Source organism: Triticum urartu, chromosome 7A, assembly GCF_056163025.1.
Source record: "Triticum urartu cultivar PI428250 chromosome 7A, HENAU_Tu73, whole genome shotgun sequence".
Lineage (NCBI taxonomy): Eukaryota > Viridiplantae > Streptophyta > Magnoliopsida > Poales > Poaceae > Triticum > Triticum urartu.
In genome coordinates this window covers 53,760,271-53,775,653 of record NC_141879.1, presented here as the reverse complement: position 1 = coordinate 53,775,653, position 15,383 = coordinate 53,760,271, and the positions used below count along the sequence as shown (strand labels likewise).

Sequence of the window (15,383 nt, the reverse complement as noted above, 5' to 3'; positions counted from 1 at the left end):
CATCACATGCACCATAATCGACCAATATTTATGAAGACCTTCGATACAAAATAGCTCATGCATTGATCTGGGATAAATGTTTCTTCCCACCACAACATGAGAGAATAACGATGGCTAACAATGCCTAAATATATCACCACCAAGCGATTGATGCATTCTCTTCATGCTTCACTGAGTCCTTTCAGTGCATTTCTCCCATACACCAACTGCTAGAGCAACAATAAGGCAAGGGAAGCAGAGAGTTAGCTTAAGAATACGGAAATTCTGTCGAAAGAGACCCTCTGCCCACTGGAATTGACAAAAGAGACCCCCTGTGGACGAAATTGACAAAAGAGACCCCCTCACAAGTGGCGGCAGGCGCGGCAGGCGACACGTGTCACCTGCCGCCACGCCATGAGGCGGCTGGCCCCGCCGCCACTACAGGAGGCGGCCGCGCGTGGCAGAACGGTGGCAGCACAGGCCAGCGTGCCGCGACGGAACGGGCCGCGCCAGGTGGGCCCGGCCGCCACCGGGTGAGGCGGCCGCCGCTGCCGCTGTCGCCACCCGACCGACAAGGCCTGCTGCGCGTGGGCCCAGCAGGTGAGCCACACCGCCACCTGCCGAGGCGGCCTGTCCTGTGCTGCTGCACGCGCGACAGTGCGCAGACGGCGCTGATTCCGAGGCGCGACAGTGACGGCTGTGACTCCGACGCACGGGAATATGGACGCTTTTGGTTCTTTCGCCCGGGAACCAATCCTGCCTTTGCTACTTTTGCCTCAGCGGATGCGATGGCACTGGGAATCCTACGGGAAGCTGTTGTGCCGACACTACAGGGATCGTAAATATCCCCGCTTAATTTTCTCGCCATCATTTATCGTCTGAGCTTATAAAAGGAGACACCGAGGCTCTCGTCCAGCCATCCTCGAAATCGGCAGTGCGCAAAGTGTGTAACACATTTTTTCAGTCGGTATGAGTTTGCCTTGCTCGGATCAAAGCATTAGGCCGAGGAAAATGAAGAATGCAAGTTTGCCTCCGGGGGTGGCAGTCCTGCGGTGTTGGTGTGGCGATCTTTGCAAGGTGAAGGAGGTTACGGATTTTTCAGATTGGTTGGGCATGAAGTTTTTCATGTGCGCCAATTATGAGGAAGATCCACCCATAGCTATTTCAGAGTACGACAAGCCTCCGGTATGCTTTAACCATCACAAATAGATATTGTTGGTATTTTGATAGATTCTTTAATAACATTCTGGTTTTTCGTTGTAGTCTCCTCCGCCTCTGTGGATGTACTATCGTTGGATTGACACGGAGATGCCGACTTGGGCAGTGACTGAGATTTGTGAAAGAAGTCGCCGTGCGTGGAATAGTTTCTATGCGGAAGAGCGACGCGAGAAGGCGGAAGCTGAGGAGAAAGCAGAGCAAGAGAGAGAGTTAAAAGAATACTATGCGAAGCAACACCGGTTTTTTCAGGATTTAGGAAAGAAAAACAGGTAAGAGGCTCGTCGCATGGAGGAGCAGGAACGACAGCGAAAGGAGGCTCGTGAGGCGGAGAGGCAGAGAAAGAAAGAAAGGGCGATGGCAGCAGAAGAAGGTGGCGATGGAAAAGGAAAATATCCACGTTGGACTCAGTAGATTCCTGTGGTAGTATTTTAAATTTCGCAATCATTTGTATCTTTATTTCTGCAGTTTAATGTAGCTTCATTTCAGTAGTTAAATGTAGCTTTATTTAAATTCTACGATGTATCTTATTTTCAGTTGTACCTTGTCGTGTTGTATCTTATTTTCAGTTGTACCTTGTCGTGATGGAAAAAATATATAGTTTTAGAATAAAGTAGTGGCATTTTATTTCCCTCCACTAATTATCGAACATCGTGCAACAACTATAAAATGAAATTAAGATAGAACATAATGCCTTACAATAAGAGAGTACAAACTAATAATGCAAGTACATCTGAATTAAACGATACAATGGGTCGCGCACATGCATAGATGAATCACCCTACTTTACGACGACCACCTGGCCTTTCCTTACGACCGGAAGGCGACAAGCAATTAGGTGGCCGGGTCACACGAAGACCGCAGCCGTACTCCAATTCGGCTTCATGTGTCTGCGAGTCCTGCGTAGGTGGTGGAGTCGCGAATCCTTGTTGCGAACCTGAAGCGTAATTGTAGGCGTATGGTTGTGACTCCGCGGAGATAAAAGATGGGCCAATAACGTCCCCTCCGAAAAACTCTGTAACTAATGATGTAACCAGGTCGCCAAGATCATGTGATGTTCCCCGGAGGCCTGTGTTGACGCCATGATCATGTGATGCTCCCCGAAGGCCTGTGTTGACGCCGCGTTGGGTGTTCTCATCGCCCCAATTAACATCAGGTGTGTCCTGCACATAGAAACATTTTAAACAAACTGTTAGAGGATAATATATGATATCATTGTAAATGCATTGAAATGTAAACATGACTACCTGAGCATATCCCTCTCCTATACTGTCTGGCCATTGTACGTGGTGCTGGTTTAAATCTGGTACACGAGTCTCCTCGGGCATGGGGATCCCTCGCGTGGAGAGATACGGCTAAGATCCCTCACCTTGGGTGTATGCATCATATCCTGTGTACGCATATGGGTTAGGGGAAAGAAACTGCTCAGGCATCGAATCCAAGCCCGTGCCATGCCCCTGAGATGTCTGCCCCTGACGTAGCTGCATCGAAGAAGAGCGATGCAGTGGCAGAGATGAGTCATGTCGTGGCAATGTCGTTCTAGTACTCGGACCCTCCCCCCATTGCTCATGGCTCGTACGCGCCTCGCTCGGTCTGGACGACTACGCCGCACTCGGTCTGGACGACTGCGCCGCACTCGGTCTGGCTGACCTCGCTACCGGCATGTATGCTCCAGTGACAACGTCGTCGCCTCTACCGCATCTGAACTTCTTTGCCACGAATTGTTGCAAAAGTTTCTGGAATGTCTTGCGATATGGGCCCTGGGCCGGCATGCTATCCGTAGCCATCTGCCCTACTTCGTTGACATTTTCAAGCTGAACAATATTTGGATGTTATTTAGTTCAAATGATTATGAAATGATGGACCTAAAAAAGTTACAAGTGATTACCATCTGGTCACGATAGTAAGCTGCATGCAGCTCAACATGTGTCCGCGCCTGCTCCTCTTGTGTGAGATGTGTTGGTATATTAGCTGGCTGACTGGCCAGGCAAGCACGTGTGTTCATGCAGTACCACTGCTTGTATGCTTGATCTGTACTTCCATCGTACGGTCTACAAAATTAAATAATTACATAAACTGTTGTGATGAAAGCAAAGCATCTTCACGCATGGTATGATCATTATAAAAAAAATAATGTACATAAAATATACCTAAGTTGATGCACTATATCTGCTAGCGCTTCATTTTCCCACTTGTGTACCCATTCAATGTTCTTTTCCCTCCAATCGTATAAACTCCAACCCCTGCCCATATTGGTTAGCCTGCAAATTATGTAACAAAGTGTGAGTTTAGTAAATTAAAAATGACACTAACTATTTAGGGATGTCACATCTTACTTATGTGTTTCCTCGTCGATACGTCTGCGGAAAAGTGGTGGAATTTCTTGATAGAGACCGAACTGTCTCATTACACGCTCTGGGTTGTAAGGCTCAACACACCACAAGAACAATAAGTTTCAGCGAGTCAGCCAGAATGCACTATCGGTCAACATGCCTGGTGTGAAGTGTCGAGCATCAAAGACCATTTTTAGCTGGTCCTGAGTCCACGGGTTCCATGTGACTTCTGCCTCATCAAGTATCTCAAACTGCTGGTGGTACATAGGGTAACAATTTTTCGCAATATCTAGAGACCAACGTTTCCGTGCCTTTGTCCACCTGGTGGCCATAGTTGTGCAAGCACCCTCGCTAAAGTCGTATGGGTATATGGGTTGTACTATACGAGGTCGTCCTACAGGGAGGTATTCCCAGGACCACAACTGTAGAAACTCATAGGCGACACAAAGTAATGGAGCTTTTTGTGCGAAAGAGGTTTTTTGCGTGGCATCACACAAGCCTCTGTATGTATGAGATAGCATGGCAGAACCGAAGCTGTATTTTGGCTGCTCGGGTAAAGGTTCATCTACCATATTCTCTACAATGTAGATGAGACCAGGGACAACAACGTCCCCATGTGAATTTGGAAATAGATTCCCGAGGAGCCACTACAAATACGCAAACAGATGGCTTTTTCTCGTCTCCTCATTGGTGAAGCTAGAAAAATTAAGAAAGTTATCACGAAGCCAGACGAGTGGGATGCCCCGAGGGTTACCAGAACGTTGTGATTCTGGCATTTCCATCCCAAGACGGGCTGCTATATCTAATTCCCAAGATGGAGACACTCGTGGAGAGACTACCGGCTCACCTTTAATTGGTAGAGCAGTGATCATAGAAACATCTTTTAGTGTAGGTGTAAGCTCCCCAAAACGAAAGTGAAAGGTGTGGGTTTCAGGTCTCCAGCGGTCAACGAGGGATGTCAAAAGGGATGGGTCCGAACGTACTTGATCGTTGCATGATGTGAGCCTAGCAAAACCTTGTAGTCCATAAGCGTCAAGGTGAGCAAGGAATTGATTGTGTATTGGCCATGTTTTCTTTATGGTTCGAAGTCTGAAAGGCCGATAATCATGCTTACTATTTGGTTTCAAAAATAGGTGGCAACGGTGGCCGGCGTCATGGGGCCCCTGCAAAAGCACTGGCACTTCACCCATAACCTGCACACAAACATACAAATATAAATTACGAGAAAGACAGAAATACAAATGCAAATCAAAATTAACTTAAAAATACAAAGAGATACGATTTACATTAATTATCTGAAGTTAACATCAGGAGTACAATAATACAAAGAGAATCAATTTAAATTTAATATAAGTACACATAACGGGTAGAAATATAAATAGACATGGCGAGTACATATATATCAACATCATGCGTTGTTGTTGGCTCGATACGGGCAGTCTTTGTGTGAATGTCCAGGACACCTGCAAACGCGGCATCGCCTTGGTTCTCCCATCTGGCTATGGTCCATGTCATTGCGATGACGCCTAGACTGACGTCGTCCCTTTGTGGTTCTCATCAAGTCGGTGTTCGGAACCCATTTCGGCCCATCTGGCCACAACATTTTGTAGTTCATATCAATGCCCCAAGCCCAGAACTCACCGTTCCAAGTGTTGTACAGATTGTACATGTTAAAGTACGGCGATATGTATTGCTCGACGCTGATTTTTTGAACAGCAGCCGCCCGGAGCACATGACTGCAAGGGTAGCCCTCAAGCTTGGGCTTGTTACAAGTGCACTCACAGGAGGTTGAGCCAAGGGTGACAGCTTGCTTTTTTGATCCTCTGTGGTGACCCTTAACGTACTTGGCTCGCACATTGACCTCCCACTTATTCCTAAGTGCGTCCACTTTCCTGCAGCCATGACTTTGGGACTTCTTTGCTTTCTCGTCCAGATGTCTTCGCATCTTCTCGGACCATGGCTTGTTCAATTCAACTTGTGCTTTGGCGACGGTGACCCTGTCTGCAAAGTATGACAGGGTCCGGTTCCAAGTTTCTTCAATTAGGGTTGTGATAGGCAGTGCTCGCACCCCTTTAAGAACACCATTGTACACCTCTGACATGTTGCTGGTCATTATTCCATACCGAGCCCCGGTGTCGTGAGCCTGCGCCCACTTCTCCAAATGAGGGCAATTCTCGATGATCCACTGGCTCAAATTTATGGCCGTCCTACGACCCCTCTGGTCTTCTCTCTGTGGCAAGGCCGCGCGGTCGATCTCACCATTGATACCTGCCCATATCGCATTCATTTTGGCTTCAGTTTTTTGCATGCACATCCTCTTGAATAACTTGAACCAATCCTTGTTTTTGAATTTGGAGTAAAAGTTTGCTGCCAAATGCCTCATGCACCACCTTCCCTCTAGATCGGGCCAGCCCCACTCTTCTTCCGATGCCTTAATTATTTCAAGAGCGCTTAATAATCCAGTGTTGCGATCAGAAATGATGCAAACACCTTTACGCTCTTTCACGACACCAATCTTCACGCAGCTCAGGAACCACAACCAGCTATCTTTGTTCTCGCTCTCGACCAATACATATGCAATAGGAAGAAGCTGATTATTTGCATCCGCTGCAATCGCCACCAATAGTGTGCCCTTGTACTTTTCCAGTGAGAAAGGTACCATCAACAGATAATACCGGGCGGCAGTGCCTGAAGGCTTGTATAGTCTGGGCGAATGCCCAGAATAAGCGGTCCAGGATTAGCTCACCCGGGTTCATTGGGTTTGGACGTTCTCTCCGCCAAACTTGAGTCCCCCTATTAGCACTTGCTATTTGATGAAGCATTCTAGGGGCATAAGAATATGCCTCCTCATAGGTACCATACAAGTTCTTGAATATATTTTCCTTCGCACGCCTAGCCTTGCTGTAGCTAACAGGGAATCCAATTAGATCCTCTGCATCTTTTTGCAGAGCCCTAACACTAATGTTGAGGCTTCCCTGCACAATTGTTTCCATCGTCTGTGCCACAAATTTTGCTGTCACATTGCAGTGATCTGAAAGAGTCCCAGTTTGCTCACAGGTATGCTCCACTATTTTTGTGATATGCCATGACTGACATACCCCAGGCTTCAGTCTAGCGAGAACTCTTCCGCGGCAACCTTTCGCGGTGTGGATGCATATGACCTTCAACTCTTTTTTATCAGACTGCTTCACTCTATGCTGGCGGTGGATGCCGATTGCATAGCTACCCATTGCCTGGTAAGCAGACTTCTTATCTGGGAAAACTTGCCCAACCTCCAAGCTTCCCGCTCCTAGGCCAGAAGCAGAGTGAAATTCGTTGGTGATGCTCATATCCTGTAAAAACCCAGGTTGCAGTGCCGCCGCGACCGCCCTCTGAAGAGGAACATCTTCTTCTCCGCTTGACTCCGAAGACGCAGAAGAATGATCATCATCATCTAGCGCCTCCGGCAATCCCTCCACGTGTTCGCTTATGTCAACGGCCGCCGACCAATATCCTGTGTCACACACAGGCTGGCCGCCCGTCGGTTCCGATGGGCCGATGCTAGGGGCTGATGTGATGGCCAACTCGACCTCACCACCCCTGCTACTGCATCCGGCAACATCAGTGACTGAAATGAACTCCACATACACCATCGGCTGACCATACATTGAGTTATTGGGATTGCTTGCAAACCTCATGTACGACCCCCACGACCGATCACCTGTGACAGGCCGCAAACCCCAACGGGCAACTATCCCATCATTTCCTCCGTCAACGACGAAGGCCTCCATTGTCATTTTTTTTCCTGCATCACTGGGCCAAACACCGCTCGGATGCACCTTCTAACAGCTGCGTAACCCACGTTGACCATGTCTCTCACCACAACTGTAGTCGACTCGCACAAGGACACATCCACCCCGAATGGACCGTCGCGTAAGACGTTCCCATTGTACACTACTAAATTTTCCATAGTACCTAACCAACATACATGTTTACATTTCAAATAATTAGTAACTGAACATTTAGTAACGATGACAACATTTACATATCTTACGACTAAAATAATAACCGTATTTTCGTTATAATTATTCAGTTTGTTTTAAGAATCATTTGCTTAGACTTTAAGGGGTTGTTTGGTTAACGGGTATTTAAAGATCTATTTTTCTCAAACTTGTCTATGAGCGTAACAAACTTAAACTCTGTTTGCTTTTCTCTAACTACCCCAAAAATATCCTAAAATAGTTCTCGTAACATGCAAAAACATAGCTTCTGGAGAAACGACTATTAGTAAAATATGGTTTTCTACATAATTTTCTTACAGCAGGTTATGACAAAACTGAGGGTAAGTACTCGCTATCCAAACAACCACTAAACATAATATTACGATAATAACATTTTAATATCATATGAGTAAAATATCTAATTTCTTCCGGCATGATATAATGTTTTTCATATCATACGATAAAATTCATTTATTTACAAATAATAATATTTGCAGCGGCATGACAGTACATCAATATAAAAAATATTAACAAAATTACGGCGTCATTTTATACCTTAGGTCCAATATGGATGTGCTTCCAATGCAATTAAGCGTCCAAATAGTTCGAATAAATATCCGTCACCAGTAATATATGAACGGAGTCAACCTATTATCACATGAACATCAATATTAAACACGGAATTTTCTTTCTGCTATCATAAGTATGAAAATAGCACTTGCATGTATGTGGTCATCATCTCAAAAGGGATAGCGAAGATGGTAACACAATTTCTTCAATCACGTCATCTCCTCCTTGTTTGCTACTAAGATGAATTATTTTACCTAATTACATATATCATTAAGTACATTACCACCTAATCTTAACATATAAAATTTAGATTATTGTGACATAACAAAGTAGACCTACGGTTTCCTAACCATAGACTTATTAATAAACATACCACATGAAATAGCATACCACATGCAATGAACATATAATTTTTTTTCTTAATTACCGTATTAAGAGCTTCTCGCATATCAATACAAATGTACGCAACTAACATTGATACAACATCTTCAACCTACTCTTATCAAAAAAATAGTTTAAATGTTGTATCCGTCGTTTGAATTTTTTCCTAACCTCTAAGCACTAACATCACATAGCTAATGACGAGCTAAATGACTAACTAATTACCACCGTGCATCACAAAAAAATCCATGTATTGCAAAGCTCATACCTTGATCTCCCCCTTCGTACTTCACTTAGCACGGCAAATCCTACTCCAGAAACTCAAAATGACTTCTCCAAGTGCTGAAATAATGCCTAAAACAACATAGAGTACACACTTAGGAACTAATCAAACAGAACAAAAAATCATGCATGCAAACAAAACCAACAAAAATGGATAGATCTTACCTTAATCAATCTTTTCTTCAACTTCACCATCTTCAAAAACCAACTCTAAATCGGCTAAAATCACGAGTGAAAGTGGCTACCAAGTATTTCCTTCTGTGTATTCTTGTAGACTTAGACAGAGCAGAGAGGCAGTGAAGGCAACGAGAGATATTCGAGAGAGTGTATGCGCAGCCGCGGTTGTGCGTATATAAAGAGAAGGAGCATTGTATTGTCGGCAGAACGAGGTACACTCACCTACCGCAGCCTCGGATTCCAGCATCGCGGTGTCTCATCACACGCAGCAACTACACCGCTCTCGGGTGTTGGCAAGAAGCGGAAATCACGCAGGCAGGCTGCGGGAATCAGATTCCAATTTACAAAGCATCTGCGGAAATCACGCGCTGCAGCAGGCCGTCGAAATTAGCGCCGTCAGGTCGCTGTCATAGAAATCAGCGCCGTCAGGGGCTGTCGGGCCGCATGCGCGCTGCCGCCTCACCCGGTGGCGGCCGGGACCGCGCCTCGCATTCCGTGAAGATGCTGCTGTCGGCCTGGGCGCGGCATGGGCAGCAGCGGCCGCCTCAGTCAGTGGCGGCGTGGCCCACCTGGCCTCGTCCGTTACGTCGCACTGTGCCGAATCCGTTATACCGCGCGTGGCCGCCTTCTGCCGTGGCGGCCGGGCCCGCCGCCTCGTGGTGTGGCGGCAGGTGACACGTGTCACCTGCCGCGCCTGCCGCCACTAGAGAGGGGGTCTTTTTTGACAATTTTATCCGTAGGTAGTCTTTTTTGTCAATAGCGTTCGGTAGGGGGTCCTTTTGGACAAAAAAATAAAGAATAGGAGACAACGGGAAAGAAATACCTAGGTTGGACCGAGTGCGCGGTGCTATCAGCTGGGAGAAAACGTGAACATTTCCCGATGCACATGCATCTAAACACTTAGTAACTATTAGCGATTAGCTGTTGTGACTAGTTTGTGCATCAGGATTACAAAATGTGTGGACCCGTGCGGCCATTTTCCCTGCAGAGGCAACCGGGTTGCTCGGTCAATGAGAAGTGGAGGGGAACGTCCAGCAGGGGACTCCAATTCCTCCGTGAGTTGGCGGCTTGCTCCATGGCCGGAGATTTTTTCGACAAAGGGTGTTTTTTTATTGACTTATAATGTAGCATCAAGCAATATAATTGTAATGAGCACCCACCCGGCCTCTGCATAACTAGGATGCACACAGCCAACACTACGCACGCACACAAAAATCACACTGGCAGAAGCAAAGTCATGTAAGACCGAAGCTATGCCTGGGCGAAGAAAAAGAAAAAAACCGAAGCGGTCGAAACAGCGATTGGTGATGTACAACAACGACCATAGACACCAATCATCTTTTGACAACATAAGGACTACGAGAAGGTTTCTCCAGAAGCAACGCCTTCAGGAAGGAAACGACGCATATAAGCCGTCGTCGCCAGATCCACCACTGAAGGTTAGATCGTGGGTTTTCACCCTGGAGATCAAGTCCGAGCAAACTCCGAGCAATGCCTTCAAAAGGGTAACGATGCAAAAACACCGCCATTCCCAGGTATAATCATGTAAGGTCAGACCTAGGATCTTCATCCCAGAGCTCAAGACCATGTACTTGAGAAGCACCACCCTATCGAAAGTCATCCTATGTTATCTTCTCCACTTTCCACGATTCCGACAGTTTGATGAGGGAGGAAGGTCACATGCACATTCAAATCCCGAGTTTGGGACGATCTTGCGTACCCGTGCCGTCCTCACAAGTGGCAGTGGATGACCGATCTGCATGACACAACATCACCACATGCCGCCACTACCATCGTCGTCGTAGCATGTAGCAGCAGAGTACACCGGGTGGAGGACACGGTCGTGGTCAACCTCGCTGGATCTAGAGGCCCATACCAGATCGGGACGTGAAATGGTCGTGGTAACTACGGCCGTTGCATTCCTACCGGCAGCGTGGGCGTCGGTTGCCGCATCTGATGCATAGCCACCGCCACATCTTGGATTCCTTCTGACCGAAGAGGCGCCTTGGAGAAGCGCTAGCCTTGCTCAGAGAGCGGGCTCTCCAGATCGAGGGACATGGTGGCGTCCCGCCTCCCTTCACTTTCCTCCATGGCCTGGCCGGGGCGCCTGCTGCATGCCGATGCCGCCAGGGATTGGGAAGGTACTCTCACTACAACACGACTCACATTAGAAGGCGTTTTAAAATGCCTCCCAAAGTCTCTAAAATGCCTTCAAATATGTTCTGGGGCGTCTTTGAAAATTGCTAGAAATGGTCGTGAAGGGGAATGTTAATCAAGGCGTTAAACAATAATGCCTCAGAAGACTTAATTCGACGGCGTTTTTGAAAAGTGCCTCGAAAGAGCTTTTCGGCGATTTGCAGAAGTGCCGCTAAACTCCAGCAACAGGAAAACGTAAATAGTGGATCGGGCCCAGCTAAGCGCTTATCTATTTCCTGTAGGTCTCCTTTTTTTTATTTGAGGTGTGAAGCGCTTATTAGTCCCTCTTCTCACTACCTTCAGTTGGGCTGTTACATTGTATTACTTGGGCTGAAATGGACAGGCCCGTTAGCGCAGGCTCCTTCTCTCGTAGCTGTTATCCTGAAGCAACCTGATTGCCATGTCTTTTTAAGGTGGTCAAACTACTGTTCCCTAAGCAGTATGGGACTAAAACTGCTTTGGCTGAGACGCAGCGAACGAACTGATTGGTCAGCACCGCCGCCAAAATACATCTACTCCATCATATGAATCTTCAGGAACCATGCATCATTAGCTTCGCCTGTTCAGGTTGAGATGACAAATTCGTTTAATTTTGTTTTCAGCAAGTGACGAGGCAGATTTTTCGTATTTCTCTCCCAACTCCGGCGACCATAACTTCTATATTTCTTCCCTGCTCAGAGACAATGAATCATCGATTTTACACCGCTGGGCCTCGTCGGATTGTTCGAACACAGCACATCTTGTGTGTAACAGCTGATCACCGACCAGTACACCAAGGTAGCTGTCTGTACTCCAATGGGAAGGGACGTCTTTTAACATATATATACACAGGCATGTCTCACGGTCCAAAACAACGTCACCGTCTTCTCCAGCGCCGGCGTTCGGCTGCCTCGACGTTGCGATTAAACGGCGACACCCGCGAGCTGAGAGTCTCATTCATGCACATAGCAGCAGCTCGGCCACCTGCGGTCACCACCTTCATTCCGAGGCAATTTTCTAAAACGCCTTCATAGCTCATCAATCCGAGGCACTTTCCTAAATCGCCTCCATAGCTACATCAATCCGAGGCACTTTCTTAAATCGCCTCCATAGCTACATCAATCAGAGGCAGTTTCCTACAACGCCTCCATAGCTGCATCAATCCGAGGCACTTTCCTAAAACGCCTCCAAAACTGATCAATCCGAGGCGTTTTCAAGGTGCCCTTAAAAAAATGCCGTCAATCAACGACCGTGGTGTAGTGTCTGCTGCATCTGCCCAGCCACGAACGCTGCCACTCCTGCACCATTGCCGTCCTAATTGGGTCAAGTCATCACCAGCACATCGCCAAAGGCTGCCGAACAGCAACAGGAACGGAGCCCCGCCGCCGCCGTCGGCCGTGCGGGCAAGCCCGGCGGCGACTCTCGGCGGCGGCGAGGGAAGGAAGCTCGAGAAGAGGGCTGCCTGAAAAGGAGGATCCGCTCGCCGCCCGTGTCGCCCAGGCGGACGACGCGGGGGCAGTTCATCAGAGACTCCCGTCCAATTCTTTTGGAGATGGTGCTCCTGCTGTAGAGGGGAAGGGCTAGGTGGGGCCACTCCGTTCTGAAGTGGCTTCAACAGAGGAAATTGAGGACGGGGACAGCGCACTGTCGCCCCGGGGAACACCAGCAGTCGGCCAAGCGCGAACGTCCAGACGAGCATGGCAGTTGCCGATCTAGGTTGCGCCTCTCCGGTCGCCACGGGAAATGAGTCGCCGAGCCGCCGGTCCACCCACGTCCTCACCCAGCCACGTACACCATCTCCGGCCAAGCCTCTTGGGCGGCGCCTATGCTAGACACAGGCTGACTCGCCGCAGTTCCGTGCCTTCATCGCCCGTCCTGACGGCTCCAGGTCCTCGGCTAGGGCGTCGCTGTCCATGGCGGGCATTGGCGCGCGACAGGTTGACAGGATTGAGGAGGAGTGCCTCGGCGTCAGCTAGCGGGAGTAGCGACCAGCGCGAGGAGCCGCCATGCTAGGGAGCATCTCGGCGGCCTGCATGTCCGCGAGAGTGTGGAAGGAGTGCGCGAGGTTGGAGCTCGCATGGCTAAAGCGGACGGCGCGGCGGACGCTCCAACCATGTCTACTTTTTTTCATCAGTCCGGCCATGTCTACTTTTTTGGGGGGAAATTGGGGAATTTTAGTGAGGGAGACTAACACGAGGGCCCATCTGTCATAACACCCATTGTAACTGTCAAGTAAACGGCATTGACTATTGTGCCACGTCAGTGCTGCAATGCTGACCATCCTTGTCATAATCGGCATCAATTCCGGCCAAAGTCCTACCCAGCGTTTTCTGAAAAAATAAAATAAATAAATTTGTTTCAAATTTATTTGGCAAATAAAACAGGGAAACGCTTACCTTCAGCCGACCGATCGCGTACGAGCGTCCGCCGCCTCCATGTCCCTCAGATCGAATCTTCATCATATGGTTGAGAGCAACCACCTCCGAGTCCATGTTTTTTGCAACTGAGCCTTTGTTTCATAAAAGAGAGTTTGCAACTGGCCACCGAAGAGGAGTTAGATCTTGCAGCAGTGGAGACTCGTGCGGCTGGGAGGGCAGTGACGGCGAGGATTCCAGCCGGATCTCCGTGGATCTGACGAGGATGGCGTGCTAGGATGCCCAGGAGCGGCGGGGACCAGTTGCAAAGTTTCTGCAGCAAGACCACCGTTGCAAAGTTTTTCTGCAACAAGACTTCCGATGCAAAACTTTTCTGCAATAAGACAAATGTTGCAAAGATTTCTGCAACGAGACCTCTGTTGACGAAAGATGTTGCTCTGTTACACAATGGCGTCACAGTGAACAGCCTGTGATGCGGTGAATCTTTTTAAAATACCCACCGTCCGTAGCACGTCCCAACAAAATAAAGTGGTAATTTTTTGGAACCCTAACCCGACTTGTGGTATTTTTTTGGCTATTTACTCATGCGCAGCCCGTATACCATAGTTCTACATCATAATCAACTTTATTTTTTCCAAATTTTCATTCAGTTTCATGTATGAAGCTTGTTGTTGTGGAGTAGAGAATCAATGTTTTTCGTTTAATTTCTCTTTGGTACAATCATTTCCATCTTGTGCCCCATACGACCGGATTTAATTCTGATTTGTGGATAATAAGTGTAAGATAGTAAACTAAAACATATCACCCTTACTTACTACTTTTATTTGTCGTTTTACAAGCTTTATCACATAATACGAGTCAAATTTTCAACTTTAAGTTTTGAGAATTATAGGCTAGATTAAAGTGTTGCGATCATTGTCTTCTGAAAGTGGCTACTTCATTAATTTCTTCATTTTGGTAAGCACTTCATCGTCGCAAATATTGCAGGGTCGTTCTAGGCATTGGCCGACCGGGGACAACCCATATCGACGGCATCCCTCGCTGTTGGATGTCACTTAAACATGAAATTTGGAGCGTTCTATCATTGCACCAGAAAAACTGCAATATTTTTTATATGTATGCAACATCATCGCAATTTTGTTTTTTCACACGGTATGTCAAAACACATGCCAGAAACGTCGAAGCATTTCAAACACACCAATGAAGCGCATTTGTTGTGTGTAATTGCAACAAACGGCCACACACTAGTCACATCAAACTATGTGTGCAAAATCATCCATGCATCATGTAATCAACGTTTGCAACAACAGAATAATTATTTGTAGCATGAGTACAACATTTAGAAAAAACCTCTAGAATCATCACAATGTGTACCCACGTGTTTGCAACAAACCAAAAACGAGTTTGTAACTAACCTTTTAATATCACCTCTTTGTCCATTAACCTACCAAATTGGGCTCTTCGACAATTAATTTGGCTCGCTAGAGAACCATCAGAGCCAGATCGGGTGACCCCAAATATATCCACCATTTGTCCATTCCCCTCTAACCCAGGCAAAGCAAAGCAAAGCAAAAGGCTATAGTTTTGGGTCCAACTTGAGCTCCTTGCATGGGTCCAGGGCATAAGCATGTCAACCTTTTTTGAAGCTCCCAAATCTGAATTTTCAAACCTTTTTTGAATATTTGGTTCTTGTTAGAGCTTCCCTGGTGTCATATGGCCACAGAATTTTGCATGCACCTAGAAAACTTGAGCATCTTTGGTGCTAAAACATTTATATTTTTTGATATCTTTAAATACACTATTCATCATAGGAGAAGATGAGCCCGAGCTCAGAAATGTAGCCTGCCTCCTATTAGCGCCTTTTTGTTTAAATACCATATATTTTAAAGTTAATATCAAGTTGGGCACTCGAGATT

General features: G+C 47.1%; 2 pseudogenes; one reads left to right on the top strand and one right to left on the bottom strand.

The window, feature by feature from the left end:
- Positions 1-685: 685 nt before the first annotated feature.
- LOC147957655 (uncharacterized) lies at positions 686-1,749 on the top strand (annotated as a pseudogene).
- Positions 1,750-2,346: 597 nt separating this feature from the next.
- LOC147957654 (uncharacterized) lies at positions 2,347-3,199 on the bottom strand (annotated as a pseudogene).
- Positions 3,200-15,383: the final 12,184 nt, after the last annotated feature.